Source organism: Humulus lupulus, chromosome X (genome assembly GCF_963169125.1).
Source record: "Humulus lupulus chromosome X, drHumLupu1.1, whole genome shotgun sequence".
NCBI classification, from domain to species: domain Eukaryota; kingdom Viridiplantae; phylum Streptophyta; class Magnoliopsida; order Rosales; family Cannabaceae; genus Humulus; species Humulus lupulus.
The window spans coordinates 123,174,981-123,199,649 of NC_084802.1; positions in this window are offsets into that span (position 1 = coordinate 123,174,981).

Sequence of the window (24,669 nt, forward strand, 5' to 3'; positions counted from 1 at the left end):
TGATTGGAGTGCCGCTAGTGAACGAAGGCTGTTGCAACTGAATGAACTTGACGAGTTCAGAAATGAGGCTTATGAGAATGCCAAGATTTATAAAGAAAGAACAAAGGCTTGGCATGACAAGAACTTAATCAGAAAAGAGTTCCAACCAGGGCAGCAGGTACTTCTTTTCAATTCAAGACTGCAACTGTTTCCTGGCAAATTGAAGTCAAGATGGTCAGGGCCATTCACTGTTGTTCAAGTCTTTCCATATGGTTCTGTAGAAGTTCGGGGCAACTCAGGTGATTCCTTTAAAGTCAATGGTCAGAGATTGAAACCTTACTTGGGTGGTACTTTTGATCAAGCAAAGTCTATCCTCCTTCTGAAGCCTCTTTGAAGAGGGATCCAGCGTCCGGCTAAATGACGTTAAAGACAGCGCTTTGAGGAGGCAGTTCTCAGTTGTAAATTCATTTTACTTTATTTTATTTGGTTTTGAACAATGAAGGAAATTTGTTTTTAGTTGTTATTTCTATTTTAATGTATTGTTGGAACCGTGAAAATCGTGAAAAAAAAATATATATAATAAAAAATAAAAAAATAAAAAAATGAAGATTTGTTTCAGGAGTAGCGCCTAGGCGCTATAAAGAAGCTCCCCAGCGCTGCTCAAGTCAGAGAAGGTCCCCAGAAAGTTCCCAGGTAGCGCCTAGGCGCCATAAGGCAGCGCCCCAGCGCTGATCAACTCAGAACGTGCCCATAAATTTTTTTCACATAGCGCCCAAAGGCAGCGCCCCAGCGCTACGACGAACCCGAGAGCCCCAGAAAAAAAATTTGAGGCAGCGCCTAGGCGCCAGATCCAGCGCCCCAGCGTTACCTCGGCTCCAGTTTTAAAAAAAAAACCCCAATTTTTTGAATTTTACCCCCAATTCTTTTCTTCTTCTTCTTCCCTTCCGACTCTTTCTCTTTCTCTACCTCCATAACCACCCATTCTACCTTAGATCTCACTCAAATCCTTCCCTAAACATCTCTTTATTCCACAAAATCAACATACCCAACCACTCAATCATCCTCTTTTTTTTTTCTCTGAAAATTTACACCATCTTCTCTACATTCAAGCCCTAATTTCAAATCTGAAAATTTCTGCTATTCTCATGGGATTTTTGTTTATGGACTCCTCATCACAACTTTTTGCTTATGGATTATCATCAAGTAAGGTCCCTTCCTTTATTTTTCAATTTTAATCTCTATTAAGCAAAGTTTGGGGTGAATTTGCAAATTGTGGATGAGAACTTTAGGATTTTGGTGTATCATTGTGATTATATTTGCTGGTGGAGTATATTCTGCATTACTATTGTTTTGGGAAAGGAAGTAAACTAAGGGGAGGTGCTGCTGAAATTTGGGTAGAATTATTGTGAAGAATTTTTGTAGGTTGGTGGTGTATTGGCTGGTTGTTGTTTTGACTGAAAAGGTTGTCATTAGTGTGCAATGGGACCTAAGACAAGGAATACTGGAGCTTCATCATCTAGGCGTCATAGGGACCCCTCACCTCCACTGGGATATGATAATGCTCATTTTGTTAGTAAAGATGCGGCAGACAGATATGAAAAATTGTGCCATAAGATAGTGATCCCTGAAAGAGGTATGGAGTTTCAACGTGAGCCATATGAGGATCTGATTTATGAGCCTATACGGGCTAACATAGCACGTAGAGGCTGGGCTACTTTTGTGAAGGGAAATTTGACTGATGTTAACAAGTCCCTGGTCTATGAGTTTTATGCTAATTTTCTGCAAGATTCGTAAAATGAAGTCTTTGTTAGAGGGGTTACAGTAAAAGTCAATCGTCGTTCGGTTAATGCTATTTTTGGGACTACTCCTTTACAAGATGCGGACGACCAATATTATAATTTTCTGAAAAATGACATTGATTATGATGAGGTGGCTGCTACAGTGTGTTTTCCAGGGGCTCAATGGACTATGAAAAATGGGGTGCCTCAAACTATGCCATTATGTCAAATGAATCGGGAGGCTCGTGCTTGGACATATTTTGTTTGTTGTCGTCTCCTTCCTGTGAGTCATTTTTCCACCATTCCTGTGCAGCGTGCACTTATGGTTTATGCGATAATGAAAGGTTTTTCTTTGGATCTTGGGCGTGCTATTCCTACAAGTTTAAAACATATATCTCGGGGCACTACAACGGGAGGTCTTGGGCATGGTTCTTTTATCACTGATTTATGTCGAGCTCATAATGTGCCTGAGTATACCACTGATATTCCAGAGGAGCCTTCTGCTCCTCTTACTCGTGCTATTGTGGCAGAATATCCTCTTCCCACCGTTGCACCAGCCCCACGACCTCGGGCAGTAAGGCAACATCGACCAGACATCCCAGCCCAAGACGAGCAAATGGAGCCTCCACCAGCTGATCCTATGAAAGTTGATCCATTATTGGTTGCTATCGGGGATCCTATCGACTCAGGACCACAAGGAACTTCTCATCGGTTGGTGTAAAGAACGCCCTAGACTAATACTTACAAAACATTCGCATGACATAATTTATAAAAGAATACCATCCATTATTAAAGTCTCAGGGAGACTTATTTAAAATCATGCAAGTTGGCGCCATAAGTTTAAAATAAAAGATAGGTTTTTATGCAAAGTTCAAAGAAAACCAAATAATTTAAATAACAGAGTCCCGCTGATAATTTAGGAAAGTCTCTTAAAAACAAAACATAATTTAAATGGCGTTCTACGTTGATCGTTTTATCGTCCATAGGATTGCCCCACGCCATACACCCCATGATGAAAGAACTCCTCACGTCACCACGCGTGCCATAGAGAAAACCTATTTGCTACCTGGAAGGAAAGTAAGGGGGTGAGCTAAAAGCCCAGTAAGGAAGTACAAGCAAATAAGCAAGTAAGAAAAACAACAAACAACCAAACACTAACGTTCATCTAAAAACATCATGGTATATCATAACATAATCGTAACATTTCATCATATCATAACATAAATGTGACATATCAACATATCATAACATAAATGTGACATATCAACATATCATAACATAAATGTGACATATCAACATATCATAACATAAATGTGACATATCATCATATCATAACATAAATGTGACATATCATCATATCACAATCATACAGCATACATGATGAGCATGGAACGCTAGTTGTCCATGTCACCCTATGAGGTAAACAGGAGATCACTGGTCCTTGAATAACCTCGGCGCGTCCGCCCTAGGAGTCACGTCTCAATGTCCTTAGTAACTCGTTCGATGTATCTGACATCAAAATCTGTTTGATGTATCTAACATCGTATTCTGTTTGAAGTATCTAACATCCATACACATATCACATTCAACAGATCATCACATTAAGGCATTCATAATTTCATAACAGTTCATTCATATAACAGCCTTACCATTCATAGCATAAAATCATAAAATCTATCTAACTTCCTTACCTCAGGTCCAAGCTAAGAATTTCACAATCTTTTCAACGAGCCTATATCATAATCAAAATAACGTTTCTTAGGTTCATAAAATTACTATTTTGCCCTTCCATACAACTCATGTGTGCATGGGCCATGCACTCATGATAACAGTTACATTAAACATGCAATTATCGCCAAAAGAATAATGCTCATTCTACCCATTTTACCAACATGATTGCTTTATAAAAATTACATAGTTGAATAATAATCATGATTCTGGACGTAAAAGTTTATTTGCATGTAACATGCATACGTGGGAATGTTGCGTAATAAAGACGTTTTCAAAAACGATAATTCTACATTTCTTGCTTTTATTGTTTGAAAATCAATAGCCATATTACATGCTTTATTTTTTCTTTAAAATTTCTAAGTTGATTAAATTTCTCAAGAATTTATTTTATTTTAGCTCAAAATAAAATATGTGACATTTTCATTAAACAAATATTAATTTACCAAGAATTAACCAACAAGCTTGGATTTAATTAAAATACCTATTTTAACATGTTTCTTTAGAAAAATATATTTTATTATTGTGTTACAAAAATGATGTGAAAATTATATTTTAAGTGTGGAAAAAAAAATACATTTTGATTTAATTTATTTAAGACTTAGTTTTTAAGTAGTCAAAAACCCATATGTGACAATTTAATAACAATTGTTAACCTTTTTAAAACAAACTTTCAGCCACTATTTATTTTATTCAAAAATCACAAATAAATAGAGTCTAAATATTTTTCTCAATCAAAATAAAGAAAAATCATTATTTATCAAAATATGCATTCATACCATTAAAATATCATTTTTCAATATTACCATAACTTAGGAAAAATAATTTATTCCAAAAAAATAATCAAATTCATTTTTAGTGAAACTTACTTCATATTTTATTACAAAATTCCAGCAACCATTTTTTTATCATTAAAATCACCATATTCAATTTTATAAACTCATTTTTTCTCAAAATTCAATAAAAATTTTGTAGAAAATTAATTGGGTAAAATATCATATCATGAGACTTAAAATCCTCTTTTAATTTCATAAAAATTAACACATTCATCAAGAACATTATTTATGCATGCAACTCATCTTTTTATCAACTTTTTCCCAATTATTTTGAAAAAAACAGCAAGCTTAATTCTTTGTAAAACTCAACTTTTGTCTTAAAAATTACATAAAATCATTCATGCCTAAAATCTCATTATGCTCTTATAATATGCATGATTTTAATATCACTAACATATTCACATGAATCCTTTTAAAAACCATTTGTTGCAATTCCATGAAAACCAACAAAACACTATCAATGAAATAACATATAGTAATTTATAAGCACCATATTCACATATGCCTTATATTAACCTAACATGTTTCTATCATTATTTTCATGCATCTTATAATTTAATCATTCAAAATATAACATGCATCTAACAAAATTTCATGATCAACATATCAAGATTACCACTTATTCTCTTACCCATATATCATAGGTCCTAAAACATGGATCAAATATATTGTAAATCACACAACATATCAAGAACACCCTTGGGTGTACCTAGGCCGAAATCACCATACAAGTATTCATAGATTATTACAATTTTTTTATGCATAGCAAAATCAACATCACAACCCTTAAACACAAATCATACTCTCACAAAATCCAAATCCTATACATCAATCCTACCAAAATCAACCATTAGCACCATTAGCAAAACCTCATATACAACCCACCAAAAACAATATAAGGCTAAGGAAAAGACCATTACCTCTCTTGATTGTAAAAATCAAGAACACAAAAGATCAATACCCCAAACTCCACACCCTTGTTCAAGCCTAAGGTTTTTATGGGAAAGCCACCATGAGGAGGAGGAAGAACCCAAACACACACAAGAAAATAACACAAATCAAAATCATATTATCAAAAAAAGATTATGCAAAGAGAAAAACAAGAAGACATACTCTAGGGGGTTCCTCTTCACTTTCTCCTTCCTTCTTCCTTCCTTTCTTTCTTTCTTTCTTCCTTTCTCTCTCTCTCTCTCTCTACACGCCACTCTCTCTCTCTCTCTCTCTCTCTAGGTCACGGCAGCCACACACACACAAGAGCAATGGCTCTTCTCTCCTTTCATAGACCCTTTATCACAAATCCCCCCATAAAGTCTCCCCAAAGACAATAAGGTAAGTTTCCATTTCTCTTTTATTTTTCTTAATTTCTCTTTATTTCAAAAAGATACAAAGGAATAAAATGTGATCATGCCTATCCCCAAATGATCATGGTCTTCAATTTTTTGATTTTTACCATCTTAAGGAAAGTATTCCTTTCCCACTAGGTCACACGCCCAACTCCTTGTTTCCCTCTTCTTTTCTCTTTTTTTTTTTTTATAAATAAATTACCCAAATAAATCTAAAATAAGGAAACATAAAATGTGTAGAAAATCTACACATGTGCACCATGCTACCATGCACTAGCACACACTAAATCACTAGGGTGCATTACTATCTATCATGCACCTTAGTGCATTCCACCATAGCTCACATAATTACCTCATTTGTCACACTTAAATAAAATGTAACACTAATAGTAAAATAACATGTTACACAATTATTCACTTATTAAATTAATTAACCAAAACATTTCTAACAATTAAATAAAATAACAAACAATCAAATAAAACAAATAAACAATTAAATAAAATAAAAACACTTAAATAAAACAATTCATCACACTTAACATTTAAATCAAATAAAGCACAAAAATTTAAATAATCTAAAAAAAAATAAAAAATTTGGTGCACTACAGTTGGACTACATTATGCAACAAAATCAATATCTCATCCAGTCTCACCAGAATATGCACATGTACATGAATCAACGACATGCTTATGAGCTTACTCATGTGGATCGTTTGAATAGCTTAGTGCAGCGATGGTCGATGAATGAGGCAGACACACTATTTTTCTTATCCTCCACCATATCCTCCATCTCCGGCGCCTCCACCGCCTCCTCCCTTTTGACGCTCGTGTTGTCGTCCTGGTAAGTTTCTTCTCTTTTCTTATATTTGTACATTGGGGACAATGTATTCTTTAAGTTTGGGGGAAGAGCTTTGTTGCGTTTTTATTGCATATGTTTTCTGTAATAGTCTTTGTTTTCTTTATTATGTAGTTTTTTTAGGTTGTGTTGTGTCTAGGGTGTTTAGAATGTTTGATCAGTCGAGTTGATAATGATTAGCTGATGATAATGAATGAATGAATTGCTCATATAGTTGATGAAATGAAAGCCATAAAAATTGAACCAAATCTGTGTGCTTGGTTGAATATTTCTTTGAGTTGCTCGGGTCTATCTAAATATGTGAAAGCTTGATCATGATTTGTAGATAAATCTCGTGCATTTGATGATATTTACGCTTACTGAATTTTGGTTCAAGGAAAGATGGATGATTATGCTTAGAACTTGCTTGCTTGCTACTTGAGACGAAATCCTAGATAATACATGTTTAGGAAGGTGATTTAGGCCATTTTTGGAACGATCGAGCCTTTCAAGCCAACCCTGATTAATTTAATCCCTAGTTTCCTTCTTTTTGAGCCTTACGTTAAACTCTTTGTTGTGACACCTATTTTGAGCCTACCTGAAAGACGTTATAATGTCTCTTTCCCATGAATAATTACCATGAGCATACAAGTGAATGATGATTGGGGAGTGGTTTTGTAATGGTATGTATTTTGGATTGGGTGTTATCAATAGAAAAAAAAATTGAAGAAAAATAGATTGAGAAATATTCTGAAAAAATATATATATATATTGAAAGTAGATTACACTCTTTTCGAACATTCAGTGAAAAAAAAAAAACAAAACAAAACAAAAACAAAGTTTGGGGGAGTGTAATTTTGAAAGAAAGTGAAATGTAAGTGAATTTTCTCAATCTAGAAAAAAAAAAAAAAATCCATTGGGATTGTCATGGGGTTGTGATGTGGATATCAAATATGGTTGGTTTGATTTGATTTGAATGCTTATGGTAATTTTGAGCTTAAATGACATTTCATCTACCCATGCCTAAGCCTATCGTTATAAGCTATAAAAGTCCTATTGATTCTTGGGCATGTATTGTCTATATTAGTGGAGAGTAGTAAGTGAAGCAAGCATATGAGATAATAAGATTTGATGGTTTGTGGTGAGAAATTTGGTAAGTTTAAATGGATTCAAATGCATGTTATTTATCTATCATGATCAGGAGAGCATATATTTGTTGTGAATTGAGTGAGTTAAAGAAATATTTTGATCAAAATTCTCGATTACCATTATGGTTGTATTCTTTTTTCTGAAAACTATACGAGCAAGACATACATAATTTGGAAGCTTAATTTGTTGTTGTCAACTTGACTTGTTTTTGTTTGGTTGTTTAGGGTTTTTAGGATTGTTTGGAGTTCTTTACTCGAGGACGAGTAAAGGTTAAGTTTGGGGGAATTTGTTAGGGTCATTTTAGGTTTGTTTTAGGGATCGTTTTAGGTTGTGTTTTTAGTTATTTAGGATTGTTTAGTGCAGATTTACGCTTGTTTTCTTTTTGTTTCAGGTTTTAATGATCAAGTGCATATCATGGCATGAGATGAGAAGAAACATGTTAAAAAGGATGAATAAGTTGGATTTAGTGTTGATTGTGGAGATTCAAGACATCATGTGTGGAAGATTCAACATTAAAGAGGCTCAGTACATGTCGTTTATGTTCTATAACGCAAGTCTGAGACTTTATGCCACATTTTGACAAGGATTTAATCAATTTCTGGAAACATGTCTAGAAAAGAAGTTGCAGATATTTCTCTTAGCTTTCCACAGCTTTTTGAATCATTCAATTCGGAGTTATATTGAAGAGGTTATGATTAAAACACGATGAGCTGACGCTGCAAGCTGTTCAAGATAAGTCAAATTTATTCTGTGCAAACCAGCGCCCCAGCGCTACAAACCAGTGCCCCAGCGCTGTCGAGAAACAGAGAGCACATTTTTATGCGGGTTGTAGCGCCTAGGCGCTACGTTTCAGCGCCCCAGCGCCATCAATTTTCCAGAAGCGTGTTTTGAGACTTATTTTCAGCGCCTCAGCGCTATCCCGCAGCGCCCCAGCGCTAGGGTCCGTACGGAAACACAATTTAGGGGAATTTTTAGGGGTAATCTTGTCTTTTCATGCAAAAAAATGAATTAGGGTTTTTAAAAACTTGATTATTGACGTGTTTAGGGAGGGGAGATCAGATCAAGGAAGGTGGCTAGAGAAGAAACAACAAGACAACTCATAGTTCTTTTTCTTTTTCTTTATCTTTTGATTCCATGTTTATGTTTGATTTAGTCATGTTCATGAACTAAATTTCTGTTTAGGTTTTCTAATTGACTCTCTTGAAACTCTATTATGATTTAATGCATCTATTTATTTCTTCTTCATCTGAAATCTATTCAATTTGTGTTTATTGTGTATGTAATTGACTGCGCATCTTTTACATATGATTTACGAATTTGAATCAAAATCTGAAAAGTGAGATTTGAATATGCTAAAATTGAATAGACATAGATTTCAATTTAGAACGAGAGTATCAAATTGGTTTATGTGATTGAGGGTTGTATTCATTGCTTCCTATTGTTTGAATTTACCATAGAAATATAGGGAATTCACACTAGGTCGAGTTTTCTATTTCTTAACTTGAATAGTTAACATTTTTGCAAACCTATCATTTCAATGAGAAGAGTTTCAGTAGTAATTGCATTAAAGATTAATAGAGTGGATAGTAGAGAAGATTAGGATTCCTAGTTGTTTTACAGTGAATTCAATCCAAGGTTTTGTTATTATTTGTTATTTTATTTTTAATTATTGTTTCTGAATATTACAATTTCTTTTGCTGTGTCTAAAAAAATCAAGAATTCTAATTGATAAAATAGAAAAAGAAATTAATTGACTGGTAATTGAGAATTCAGTCCTTGAGGACGATACATGGTTTTTACCATTTTATTGCGAATTGCGACTGTGTGCACTTGCATAGCTTAAGATTATCGCAACAGTACGCCTCGTACTATCCGTGATGATAGGACTATTATTGTTACTGGACTAATGGCTATTGTGGTGGTTGTTCCGACCATTCCAAGGTTGACTTTGCTGTTTAGGCTCAGGCTTACTGGCCTCCTCCTTACTAACATTCGCCTGAAGCCTTTCTACTTCTATAATTGTTTCTAGAACATCAGGATGCGTAGTAGTTCCAGGGTTTGCTAGCTTAACCCCTAGCTCAATCTTTGGTGTAAGTCCTCTAACGAACTTGGTAACCCTCAGAAAGTCAATTGGAACCAACTCTGGTGCAAACTTGGTTAGTCAGTCGAATTGCCGAGCATACTCTGCTACCACCAATTTGCCCTGCTTCAGATTAGTGAACTCCTCGACCCTTGTAGCGATGACTGCCGAGTTGTAGTACTTCTTGTGGAACAGCTCTAGAAATCTGGTCCATGTCATGGTGGTGAAGTCGTGAGTCTGCTGAACTAAGTGCCACCATATTCTAGTATCCTTTTTAAGTAGAGACGAAATGCAGGATATGCGGTCCGCGTTGCCGAGATTCATGTGCGCTAGGATCGACTCTACATTTTTTAGCCATTCTTCTGCCTCGAAAGGGTCGGTTGTCCCTTCAAAGTTTGGACCGTATTGATTACGAAACCGCTCATAGATTGGCTCCATGTACTGAGCTGGGTGGGGCGCATAGTTTGCCATTGCCCATCCCCCATAAGGACCAACTTGTTGGGGTGCCATTTTTGAGGCAGCTGTTGAGGCTAAGTCTGAGTCTGAGGTTGAGCTTGTTGTTGTTGTTGCTATAGTAATTCCTCCACTTGTTGTCAAAGTCTAACAATTTCTGCAGTGTTGTCAACTGGCGGTGGCGGTGCATTTCGGTTAGCAGCAGCAGTGGTAGCACGTGCTCCCCTTCTGTGAACAAGAGGAGCTACGTTAGTCTCAGGAGCGACTCTGGAGGCTTTAGCGTTGGTGTGTGCAGACCTTCTGAGCGACATCTTCAGTAGAGTTCTAACAGTCGAGAGAAAACATGTTAGAACTTACCCAAATAGGCTCTGAAAAAAAAACTTAATCTAAGCAAACAAAACTCGGACCTATTAATTATGATTTCTTATGAAAAACTAGATAAGGCTTCTTTATCATTAGGGTGTGTTTCTATACTTATAAAAATAAACCATCTTTATTATTTTCTAAATCCGTTTCTAATCATCCTATATGACTTAATTCTCAGGCTCGAAACTCATCGTTGTTCCAAAGTTAACCATAGTGAGGGAGGGTTGGGATCAGTAAAATCGTTCCCACTACTATGGCCCCCTAACTCTCAATATAGAACCCGACCCATTGATTTGTATCCACCCTCACCGAACTTGGTCATTATTTATTAAATTTATTATTTATTATGATTATTAAAAAAAAAAAAAGCAAACTCATACATGTCAACAAAGTAACAATGATATTTATTTGGAAAAAGGTTTTTACTATGTACAATCATAATTGCAAAAATAATAAATAAAATAAATAAAGAAATAAACTAATCTAAAAATCAGGATCTTCAATATCTAACCCTTCATCTAACATATCATCATCTATCTCCACATAATCATCATTATCTTGAGCCTCAAAATTTCCTCTTGGAAGATTTGTAAAGATTCTATGTTTTTGCTCATTTGTGAATTGGAATTACATCTTAGAGGTGAACCTAAGTATGAGAAAATAATATCTCATAGCTATTGGTAATTCATCTTCATCATCTATAGTCTCCCATATTTCTTCTAAACCTCCAATTACAGTAGGATAATCTTTAAAAAACCTAATTACTAAAATATATTTCTCCGTAGCTCTCATCATTATTTGCTTAGTTGTTTGGAGGTGAACTATCTCCCTGTGGAATAAGAGTAGTCTCCGAGTGATTATTTCTAGCACTCCTAATGTATTTTCTGGCTCTCTAATTCTTTTAAGGCCTTAATGGCTTGGATATCCTCATAGGTCAAGGCTCCATCCATTCTTAACAAAAAACATAAGGCTAAAACGTTAGCTAAACACATAAACATAATAACTATAACATAAACACTAACATTGGCGGTTAGATTCGGAGCTTGAACATGTGTATCAAGGAGAATTTCATGCAAATAAACTGTGCTCTGATACCAACTGTAATGACCCAACTATTTCTAAGACCTTGGACCATTAAAACTACTTGACATAGCTACTACTTTTGGAGAAAACATACATAAGAAATAAGCATAACTTTATTAAAAATCCAAAATAAATATTATACAAATTACAAAATAAAATGTAAAATATGGTATGGGTACCCATTGTTTAATAAAACATAAAACATAACTTTAAATTATTTGTTCGGCACCTAAATGCGGAATTTCAAAAGAAACATAATTCAAAAGACTAAAAATAAATAACGTCGTCCTTGATCGACACGCAGTTCATTCATCCTTAACACACAAGCCAAGCTGCCAAGAATCCTTCCGCCTTCCATATTTATTTTCCCGCATCACACGAAAAATAAAGGAGTGAGCCTAATGCCGAGCAAGGAAAATCTATTAAAACATACATCATAAAACTATAACATATACTATAAACATATGGCTATCAAAACCATATATCATATAAGACTACAATGGCCATCATACTTCTTGGGGCTTGTTAACGAAGCAAGTCATATGCCCATAAATTTGTGGGGCTTGCTATCTTAGCAAGTCATATGCCCATAAATTCTTGGGGCTTGCTAGCTAGACAAGTCATATGCCCAAGGACTATAAGATATACTATACATATACATATCGTAATATAAACATATCATAACATAAACATAACGTATAAGCACATAAAATCTACCATATTTTCCTTACCAAAAGCTGGGATATTTGGAAACATGAACAGGATTAGAACACTCCTATAAACCATCAGTAAAAAAAATGGTGAGAATCTAAAGAAAAGAGATGAAAAAGAATACTAAACCATCCAAGAAGAAACTTACCAAGAAGAACCTTAAGTTTCAAGAAATTAAATACCTAATCAAGAGTCAAAAACAAGAGTTAGGATCTGAATCAAGAAAACTAAAGAACCATATAGAACTGAACATAGGAATAGAAATACCTTAAATGACCTTATGGATTGGTCTAAACCTCAATAAAGAAATCTAACTATTTCTCACTTCCTAAGTGTTTATAAAAGCTTAGAATGATAAAGCTTTAACCCAAAACCCAAGTGTATCTCTCTATAGTAACACTAGCACCTTGGAGGCTTTGATCAAATGCTTGAAGAATGAAGAAAATGGTTGAGCACTAGGTCCTATTTATAGAGTTCAAGGAGTGAAACTAACCTCTTTTAATTTAAATAAATAAATGATTATAAAATGAGAAAGATTTGAATTTTCGTTCAACTGACACCCAGAACTCAGTCAAAATCATTCAAAGGTAGGTCTAAGTGGTTAAGGCTAATTTTTAAAATCAAAAACCAAACTTTTCAAAAATCGTCACCCCCCCCCCTATAGGCGATATATCGACTCTACCCTAATCCCGAGCCCCCGTTCGTACGTTCATGCAAAGTCTACATGTTTTCCGTATCTTCCGCAGGCGATATATCGGCCCCTATGCTGCAATATATCGACATACGTTGAAATATTAAACACGTATTTGTTCTTTTTTAGCATAATTTGAATTGGATAAATAGCTTTGACTGAGTCATTATACGATCCTAACAGGTGCTGGAAGGTTCTAGAACTTCTAGATCTTTCTTTTATTTAAACTATCCATAAAAAATACTTAATTACTTAATAAACATAATTATGACAAGTGCACACTCTTATTAGCTCTATCTAAACCACAAGTTATAATAAATATATATCTATGACCATCAATATTAATCAAACCTTATGTTATAATTAATATTCTTAAACTATATGTTAAACTTATAAAATCCACTCTATTGCTATGATTTTCCAACTAAGTCCCAGTTTGAACCAAAATCCATGGTAACTAACATACTACTTGCTAATACTAACTACTGCTACTACTACTATCTAGCTAGCTAAGTAAATATTATGGGACATTACACTACCACCAGAGGTTCCAAGCTTTTCTTCCAGCTTTGATGAACATGAAAAGTATGGTGAATAGATGAGATCGAATCACTTGGCACGTAAATGCATGTTATTGACCATGCATGGCGAAATTAAAGAAAGATATATGGTTATTGAAACTGCATACGAGATGTGGGCCATGATAAAAGGTGACCCTATAGCATATGCTCAATTTTTGAAATACGGGGTAAATTTGATTTACGCAAAAACTCTTCTTTAATAATTTTGAATGGTTGATTCAAAAATTATGCCACTAATATTATTTTCATATGTTCTTGTTTTCAGGGATGCTGGAAACTTTTGAGAAAAAGAATAGTTGCATTGAAACCAAAACGAAGTAGAAATGATTAAGACAATTGAATAAAGAATAGATTAGTTTAGAAATTTATTTTGTTTATTTTAAAAAAATTTAAATTTTAGTCATTTTGAAATAGTTGATTGTCATTATGAAAGAAAATAATAAGTTCTTTTTCTTTATAGTAGTTTTAGAATTCTTTATAGAAACTATGTTTTTAGATTACTTTGTTTGATGAATGAACAAGTTTAGTATTTCTTTTGAATAATATATTCAATTGTTATTTTTTGAAATATACTTGTTCCACCTATTTCATCAATGAGTATAAATGATAATTGTGAATTATTTATTATTGTGAAAATCATAGATTTAATAAGACATCTTATTCTAACCACAATTAAGTGAAACATATATGTGAATTATTTTTTAGATTGACTTGTAATTAATTAGACACATAAAAAAAATAAAAGATAGTCTTTTATTGCAACCATTCTATGGTTCTCTCCCCATTTATATAGTCCATTAATTAAAGTTATCCAAAACACCTTTCTCTAATAAAGGCTCAAAAATCACATAATCGTTTAGCTAATACATAGAGATGTATGTTGAACCTTTTAATGTTCAAAGATAAAAGAAATAACAAATAGTAAGTCAATGTTGATTGATATTTATTAAAGATATGTTTAACGTTGATCAAATGCAAAAGAAAATTTCTAGAAATTTTCATTCAACAATCAAAGTAAAGTCACTTAGAGACTTGTTTGATCTGATCAAAAGGAATCCAAAATCTTGAATTTGGAATTCAAGTAATTTGCATGTGAACGTTGAATTCAAACCCAACTCACATACAACTAGAATGCTAAGTGGAATTAGTATTTTAGAAATGGAATATAATCATATTAGATAAGATTAAATATATGATGAGTAATTATTATCGTCTTTATTATTTTTATAATTTTACACTTGTTATACTCTATACATGTTTGATTGTACAACATCAAAGACTTAGAAGTTGGGATTCCTAAATGGTTATGTGAATAAATTAAAAAAATGCCATGAAATCATTTAGTGAAATAGTTTAATAATCATAAAAGAATACAAAAGAGTTTGTATCTCTTTAATGCTACTTTAATGAAGCATGATTATTATAATCGCTATATTTTCTAGTTAAGTTGTACTAGAAATAATGACTGCAAGTCATGTAAGCAAGTTGCAGATAATTAACAATGATAAAACCAAAGAATATCAAAAAATTTGTAAAGAATTGTTGTAGGGGGAGCGTTAGTTAGTAACTACTCTGTTACAAATATAAAGATAGTTAAATTGTGTGTAACACAACCTAACTATACTTCATTTGCGTACTAGTATATGAAATGAAAGTTTTTACAGAAAACAATAGTTGAAACACCATGAATCTAGAAATGGAATTTGGAATTTGTTGTACCCTAAAATTAGCACGAGTTCAATTACTTAGCTCAAGTACAGCTGGCAGATAAATATGTGGAAAAATAGCCAAGTAGAACATCTGGTTAACAATGATGTGAGCAGCTCGAGATTCAATCCAGTTCGTACACGGTATACTGATTATTATCAAACTGCCTCTCAAGATAACAATTGAGTAGTGAATTATAATGGCTAGATCAGACTTTAGGCGTTCTGAGCTTACTGCAAGCTAGGGTTCAAATAGTCTTTGAACACGAGCTCGGGTGAGATATTCAACTCATGGAAACCTGGACAAAATTCATATTGAAGGATCCTAAGAGATTCAGAGGCTCTTTATATGCTCATTAATGCCCAGGCTATATCGCATAACTATCATTTATTATCCGAGATAGCAGGAGTATATCAATCTGTTATCAAATCATATCCCAATGTAAATGGGAATAATCTGTATTAAATGTATACCTTATTTATTCATGCGATTACCGAAACTTGTCCAGGAAATTCCTCTATAAATATCAGGAATAAAGGACAGGGAAGGGAACGACCATTTTTGCATTACTACAACTCTATAGAAATCAAGAGAAAAAAGCAATAACATTGTCTAGTGGACTAGGTGGATGTTAACCATTGAAGCACATAAAAGTTGGGTGTGTTCGAGAGGGCTTTAATTATTTCATTATGATTTATAATTTAGCACTAATCTACTGATTTGATTTCTTAATCTACTGTTGTTGCTTTCATTGACAAGAAATTAGTGCTTCGCAAGTTTCAGTCAACATTCATCATGGTTCTCACTAGATCGATGCATGACAATGACATGGAGCAGCCTGGTGGGCAGGAGTCCCATCATACCCCCGTTCCCACTAAAAGGGTCCCAGAAGTTCAACAGCGTCCCGAAAAGCAACCGGTGGGTCAGGACGACGTTGGGAGTCAGCATCACTCCCACAAAATCCTAATCCGGGGTATTTGACCGCCGTCGAGATGGAAAATACCCAATTAACAAGCCATCTCGCTAGGGAAAATAGGCAAATCGAGGAGGTCTTGCCTTGGTTACCTCCTCTTGCAATGATATTAATGTCAAAAAGAGGCAAAGTGGGTCTCATAAGTCCCACAGGAATAACCGGTCTAAACCTAGTTGCTTCGTCAGAGTCGCCACTACGAGCCCTGTGCCTTTAGAGCGAAACCACTGGAGTGCTCAGCCCACTAATCGTGACAGGGGTCATCACCAACATGACAGTCGATCAGTCAGGAGTGCGACCCCCAGCTCCGTGCCATCTTCACAGATTCCCAGGAGTTCCCACAACAACCTGCCAGGGCGGGCTGGGACAAGTTTATAGAGGAAAAATTCTCCAACAAATCCTCATGTGCGACAATCAGAACCCTAGGCACAGAGAACTCGGGACATTGGAGTAGAGGCGAGGCAGGTTAATTTTGTTCGTCCTGATGGAACGAGGATAGCCTCGCCAATAAGGCATCTGCCATCACTGATCAGACATCCTACACTACCTTGTCCACAACAACATGCTTTAGCTCATGGTAACAGTAGGAGAAATCCTCCCCCGTCAATAGATACTTACGCCCCACGGTCACGTGTTGAGAATCCAGGTCCTCGATCTCAACCGCGGGCCGTAAGTTTTTCAAATGGAAGTTACTTGATGGGGAGCCAGCGTGGGGGCAGGTCTAAAAGTGGCCTGAGGAATAATTTGAGCTCAGCACAAAGTCTGCGGTATGATCCACAGCTCGACCTGCGAGATCATTTGAACTCACAAAGAAGGTATCCAGCTCGGAACGAAGATGTTAGTTACACTCGACATGAGGGAGGTCCGTCTATCATACGTGACAATAGGGATGTATCACCTAACCAAGCTCAGACTTGGAGGGACAATAACCCACCAAACACGTACAATAGGATGGGAGCTTTTGAACAGCCCCCCAGCTAACCTAGAGACCAAGGACCTAACCCTTGAGTGACTGGCCTTGATTAAGGAACATATGAAGAGGCTCTTATGTAAAAAAGAGCAAATGATTGTGACTCAGATGAAGAGCTCGAACCTTTCACTCCAAACATTGCCATATCTATGTATCATATTGGCTTTAGGATGCCGAACATGACCAAATTTGATGGAAATACAGATCCATCCGATCATCTTGGGATGTTCAACACAATGATGATGGTCCACAATGTCGGGCTCGACCTAAGATGTATCATGTTGCTCGCGACTCTGGTCGGACCTGCCAGACAATGGTGTAAACAATACAAGAAGCATTCGATAAAGTCTTGGAAGAAATCTTCTTCCAAGTATAAGAAAGCATTCCGAGCTTCACAGGTAGCTCATGTAGAGCCTGACTCATTGGCCAATGTAAAACAGCAACCTAGTGAGTCATTGAAGACATACCTGAGCAGATTCGCCAATGTTACAGCACAAGCAATGGATGTTGATGATAGCTCCAAGCTCATGGTGATGAGAACAAGAATCCTGGTGGGAGGCGATCTATGGCAAGAACTCCAGCAAAGAGGAGTTAAAAGTGTAGATGAATTCTTAGCTCGAGCCTAGGAGTGGATAAACCTGGAAGAGGCGTGATCTGCTGTCGTAGGAACTAGCCAGGCCACTATCCCACCTGCTGGAGTGGTGGCAAAAGTTGCAGCTACGGCTCAACCTGTTACCCAGAATAACCAAGCGAGAAACAACAAGAGGAAGGGAAACAGTGAGGGAAACTAGAACGACACAAAGAATAATAAGTCTGTGGAGAAATTCAAGCCCATTTATGCCACCTACACCGACCTAACGGACACCCGGGAACATATCTTCCTTGCAAATTCTAATTGCCTCCTGTGGAAGAAGCCAGAACCTTCAAGGTATCTGAGGGCAAAAAGAGACCCCTCAAAGTTTTGCCGATTCCACAATGACATCGATCATAACATTGATGATTGTTGACAGCTAAAGGATGAGATTGAGACTCTCATTCAGGCTGGTCCATTATCCCATTACGCCCGAAATCTAGTAGCTCCCAATCAAACTATGGGGCATAATCCTCAGCCATTTTAGGAAGCCTCGATAGGTCAACCTGGAGCTCAGATGAATTCGGTTGACCTTCCCCCGATAGTAGGAGGAGATATAACTACTATTTTTGGAGGACCTCATTTGGCGGACACGAGCAATGGGGCCCAAAAAAGGTATATTAATAAGTTAAAAACTCATAATTGTGTGGAATTTTTCCCGGAGCAACAGTTATCAATACAAAAGTGGTTGGAAAAACAACCAATCATTTTCACGGAAGAGGATGCTAGCCACGTTCAATTCCCGCACAATGACCCGCTGGTGGTAACCGTGCAACTCACTAATCGAAGGGTACGGAGGATACTGATGGACAATGGAACATCCGTAAATGTGCTTTTTAGGTCCACCCTGGAAAAGATGGGATTGTCCATAACCGATTTGAAGGCAACCTCAATGACTTTGTACGAGTTTATGGGTGAAGGAACGACATCCATAGGGATGATCAGACTAGTGGTGACATTGGGAGAAGAGTCACGAACTGTCTCTAAATTACTTGAGTTCTTGGTAATCAATTGTTAGGACGCATATAATGCAGTTCGAGACGACCTGCGCAGATGGCTTTTGAAGGCATCACATCACTCTGAAACCTGGAAATAAAGTTCCCCTCAACCTCAGAAATATGCATAGTAAGAGGAGAACAGCTTGCTGCCAGAGAACGCTACAACATTGCTATGAAGGGAAAATCACAACCCGGGCAGCAGGAAATGGTTATATGTGTAGTAAATGAGGATTCTTAGGAAATGGAAGTTACTCGTAGGATGGAAGAACCTCGAGAAGGAAATGATGAGTTCACCCAACAGGACGACATTGACCAATGAGTAGGCGAAGATAGGTCTGAGCTTAAAGCAGTAGAAGAGCTCAAGGAAATAAACATCAACCTAGAAGAACCTTCAAGAATTATCAAAATTGCAAAAAAATCTTGAAGTCGAAAGGAAGAAGGAGTTGGTCGAGTTTCTAAGGAAAAACATGGATGTTTTTTCCTGGTTGCATGGGGATATGGTTGGAATCAATCCGAGTATAATAATGCACACTTTAAACGTGGACAAGAATGTGCCTGCAAAGTCCCAAAAATGGAGGCTCTTGGGGACAATACGATCTGAAGCGCTAGAAGTAGAAGTAGCTCGCCTACTTAAATGCGGGTTTATAAGGGAATCAAAATACCCGATCAGGGTTGCTAACCCCGTGCTAGTCCCGAACCCAAATGGGAAGTCGGGAACTTGTATCTAATTCTTCGACCTCAACTAGGCTTGTCCCAAGGATTGTTTCCCAATACCATGAATTGATCAGTTGGTAGACGCTACGGTTGGTCACGAGCTTATGTCTTTCATGGACGCGTACTATGGATATAACTAGATTGCGATGAACCCTGCAGACCAAGAGCATACTAGTTTCATGACTGAGCATAACGTATATTTCTACAAAGTTATGGCATTCGGGCTACAAAACACCAGAACTACATACCAACTGTTGGTCAACAAAATGTTCGCTTACCAGATTGGGAGAAACATGGAGGTGTATGTTGATGATATGATCGTCAAGTCAAAGACTACCAATAACCATGTATCTAATCTAGAAGAATGTTTTGGCATATTAAGGAAGTATGACATGAAGCTGAATCCCTAAAAGTGCACTTGCGGAGTTGCGTTAGGAAAGTTTCTGGGGTTCGTAGTCAACACAAGGGGATAGTGGCTATTGTATCCTAATTTTAGCACGAGTTCATTCACTCAATTCGGGTACAGCTGGCAGGTAAATATGTGGAAAAATAACCAAATAGAATATCTGCTTATTATCCATGTGGACAACTCGAGATTGATAATGGTCAGACCTAGTGTTAGGCATCCTGACTTTACCACAAACTAAAAATAAGATAGTTGTCAAAGCGCTAGCTTGGGGTCAGATAGTTGTCAAAGCACAAGCTCGTGAGAGATATTCTTCTCGTGGTGATTCAGATATAGCACATACTAAAGGATCCCCAGAGACTCAGGATTTGTTTACACGCTGATTCATGACCAGGCTATCATATTTATTATCCGAGATAGCAGGAACATATTTATTTTGTTCTCAAATCATATCCCAACATAAATGGGATATGATTTGTATTAAATATAGACATTATGTAATTACATGACTCACACAGCCAAAACTTGTCCATGGAATTCCCCTATAAATACTAGGAATGTTGGACAAAAAAGGGAGGATGATTCTGTAATACTGAAACTCTGTCAAAATAGAGATAGAAACAATAATAATATTGACTCATGGACTAGGTGGACATTTGACCACTGAACCACGTAAAAGATCTATGTTATTGAGTGCGTTTTTTTGTATTTCTTCATTATGATTTATCATTAAGAATTATTCTACCCTTAATATTTCTTAATATATTGATGGTGAAAAACCACATCAGCAGTTTGGTGCTTTCATTGAGAGAAAATTAGTGCTTGACAAAATTCCCAGTCGATTTCCATCATGGTGCTCACTCACTCAATGCACGATAATGAGACAGAATAGCCTAGTGGGTAGGAGGCCCATCATACCGATGTTCCGAATGAACATGACCCTGAAATTCAGCAACTTCCGGGAAAACAACCGACGAGTCAAGGTGACACTGGGAGTTCGACGTCATTACTGCCGAACCCAAACCCAGGCTATCTAACTGCCATCGAGATGGAGAACATGAAATTGAGGAGCCATCTCTCTAGGGAAAACAGGAAGATTGAGAAGGTTTTGGCTCGATTACCCCCTCTTGCAACTGACGTTAATGTCGAAAAGAGGCAAAGTGGGTCTCATAAGTCCCACCGGCATAATCGATCTTAACTGAGTTGATCAGTCAGAACCACCGCTCCAAGTTCTGTACCCGCGGGACGAGATCACCATAATGCTCGACCCAGCAACCATCACAGGGGTCGTCAGCATGTTAGTCAGTCGGTCAGGACTGCAACCCCAAGTTCGGTGCCTTCTTCACAGGTCCTAAGGAACACCCATGAAAATCCACAAGGAGAGGCTTGGACAGGCTCACGAAGACAAAATGCTCCAACAAATCCTCCTACGTCACGATTGGATCACCAGGCACAGAGACCTAGAGACATTGGATTAGAACAGAGGCTGTTTAATTTAGTCCGTCCTGATGGAACGAGGATAGCCTCACCAATAAGGCATCCCTCGTCACCTATAAGACATTCAACACCACCTAGTCCTCAACGGGATATTCCAGCTCATGGAGATAGTAGGAGAAATCCTCCCCCATCCACCAATACTTACGTCCCACGAACACATGTTGAGAATCTAGGTCCTCGACCCCAGCCGCGATCTATAAGCTTCGCAAACGGGAGTTACTATACTGAAAGCCATCGTAGCGGTAGGTCTGAGAGCGACCTAAGGAATTATTTGAGTTCAGCGTAGAGCCCTCGGTAGGATTTAGAATGTGACACCTGTAAAAATTTGATGGAGATGGAGATCCTTCAGATCACCTCGGAATGTTTAACACCATGATGATGGCCCACAATCTCAGGCTCGATCTAAGGTGTATTTTGTTCCCTGCAACTCTGGTCGAGCCAGCCAGGTAATGGTTTAAAAAATACAAGAGGCATTCCATAAGCTCGTGGAAGAAGTTTTCTTCTGATTTCAAAAAAGAATTCTAAGCTACATAGGTAGCTCGGGTTGAGGCTGATTCATTGGCCAACATATAGCAGCAACCTGGCGAGAACAGGAATGTTGATGATGGCTCTAAACTGAGCAGATTTGCCAATGTTGCTACACAAGCTAGGGATGTTGATGACAACTCCAAACTCATGGCAATGAGAACAGGAATCCTCTTCGGGGGTGACCTGTGGCAGGAACTCCAAAGAAAAGGATTTAAAAGCGTAGATGAATTCTTAGCTCCAACTCAAGAGTGGATAAATATTGAGGAGGCACGAGCTTCTGTTGCTGGAACCAGCCAGACCCCTATCCAACCTGTTGGAGCGGCAACGGATGTGGCAGCTACGGCCCAAACCGTCACCCAAAATAACAAAGGGGGGAATAACAAAAGGAAAGGGAATGGTGAAGCCTACCAAAGTGGGACGAAGAAAAATAAGCCTACAGAGAAGTTCAAACCTATCTACGCCACGTATACCGACCTAAAGGACACACGTGAGCACATTTTTCTGGTCAATTCTTGTCACGTTCCATGGAAGAAGACAGAACCATTGAAGAACCATAGGGCGAAGAGAGATCCCTAAAACTTATTCCGATTCCACAACGACATCGGTCATGACACTGATGATTGTCGGCAGCTGAAATATGAGATTGAAATTCTTATCAGAGCGGGACCTTTGGCCCAGTACGCCCGAAATCAACTGAATTGGAGTCAGCCTGCTGGGCAGAACCCGCTACCAGTTCTGAAAGCTCTGACAAGCCAACCTGGAGCTTAAGCAAATCAGGTCAACCCTCCTCCCATAGTAGGGGGAGATATAACCACTATTGCGGGAGGACCTCATTTGGCAAGCACGAGCAGCGGGGCCCAAAAGAGGTATATTAACAAACTGAATTCTCATAACAGGGTGGAGTTCTTCCCAGAGCAACGTTTATCGAAATAACAGTGATTGGAAAAGCAACCAATCATTTTCACGGAAGAGGATGCTAGCCACGTCCAATTCCCGCATAATGATCCGTTGGTGATAGCCGTTCAGCTCACCAACAGAATGGAATGAAGGACACTAGTGGATAATGGAAGCTCTGTAAATCTACTTTTCAGGTCCACCCTGGAAAAAATGGGGTTATCCATAACATATTTGAAGGCGACCTCGATAACTCTATACAGGTTTTTGGGAGAAGGGCCAACAACCATCGAGACGATCGGAATGGTGATGACATTGGGAGAAGAGCACTAATTGTTTCCAAGTTACTCGAGTTTGTGGTAATTGATTGTCCGGCTGCATACAATGCGATTTTGGGCCGACCTGCGCTGATGGCATTTGAACCCATAACCTCTATCTATTGCCTAGCATTGAAATTGCCCTCATTTGCGGGAATATGCATCATTATAGGGGATTAACTCGCTGCCAGGGAATGCTATAACATTTCTATGAAGGGAAAGTCACAACCCGGGCAGCAAGCAATGGTCATAAATGATGGAGGTGAGGAGTCCCAGGAAGTAGAAGTGACTTATGGGACAGAATAACCTCTGCGGGAAAGTAAGGTCGCCCAACATGATGACATTGACTCGCGAGTAGATGAAGACAAGTTAGAGCTCAAAGCCATAAAATAGCTCGAGAGTGATTATCGACCTTAAAGAAGCTTCAAAAGTTGTAAAAATTGGAAAGAATATTGACAATGAAAGAAAGAAGGAGCTGGTCGATCTTTTATAGAAGAACCTGGATGTCTTCTCTTGGTCGCATGAGGATATGGTGGGAATCAGTCCAAGTATAATAATGCACACTTTAAATTTGGACAAGAGCGTGCCCGCAAAATCTCAGAAACGGAGACGTTTGGGAACTACCCGATCTGAAGCACTTGATAAAGAAGTTGCTCGATTACTAAAATGTGGGTTCATCTGAGAGGAAAAATACCCGATCTGGGTTGCTAATCCCGTGCTAGACCCAAAACCGAATGGGAAATGGAGAACCTGTATCGACTTCTCTGATCTGAACAGAGCTTGTCCCAAGGACTGTTTCCCACTACCAAGAATTGATCAGTTGGTAGATGCCACGGCAAGTCACGAGCTCATGTCTTTCATGGATGCGTATTCTTGATATAACCAGATCGCAATGAACCCTGCGGACCAGGAGCATACTAGTTTCATGATAGAACATAACGTATATTGCTACAAAGCTATGCCATTCGGGTTGGAAAATGTTAGGGCTACGTACCAACGCTTGGTCAACAAAATGTTCGCTAACTAGATCGGGAGAAATATGGAGGTGTATGTCGTTGACATGCTTGTCAAGTCAAACACTGCCAATAACCATGTATCCAATCTGGAAGAGTATTTTGGAATATTAAGGAAATATGAGATGAATTTGAATCCTCACAAATGCACTTTCGGGGTGGCATCTAGAAAGTTCCTTGGCTTCATAGTCAACACGAGGGCAATAGAGGCGAATCCTGAAAAAATCAGATCGTTATTAGAAATGCCTTCTCCCAGGTCCCATAAAGAAGTTCAAAGCCTAACAGGAAGGGTGGCAGCTTTGAATCGATTCATTTCGAAATCCATTAACAAGTGTCTCCCATTCTACAACTTCCTAAGGGGAAACAAGAAATTTGAGTTGACCGAGGAGTGCGAATAGGTGTTCCACGATC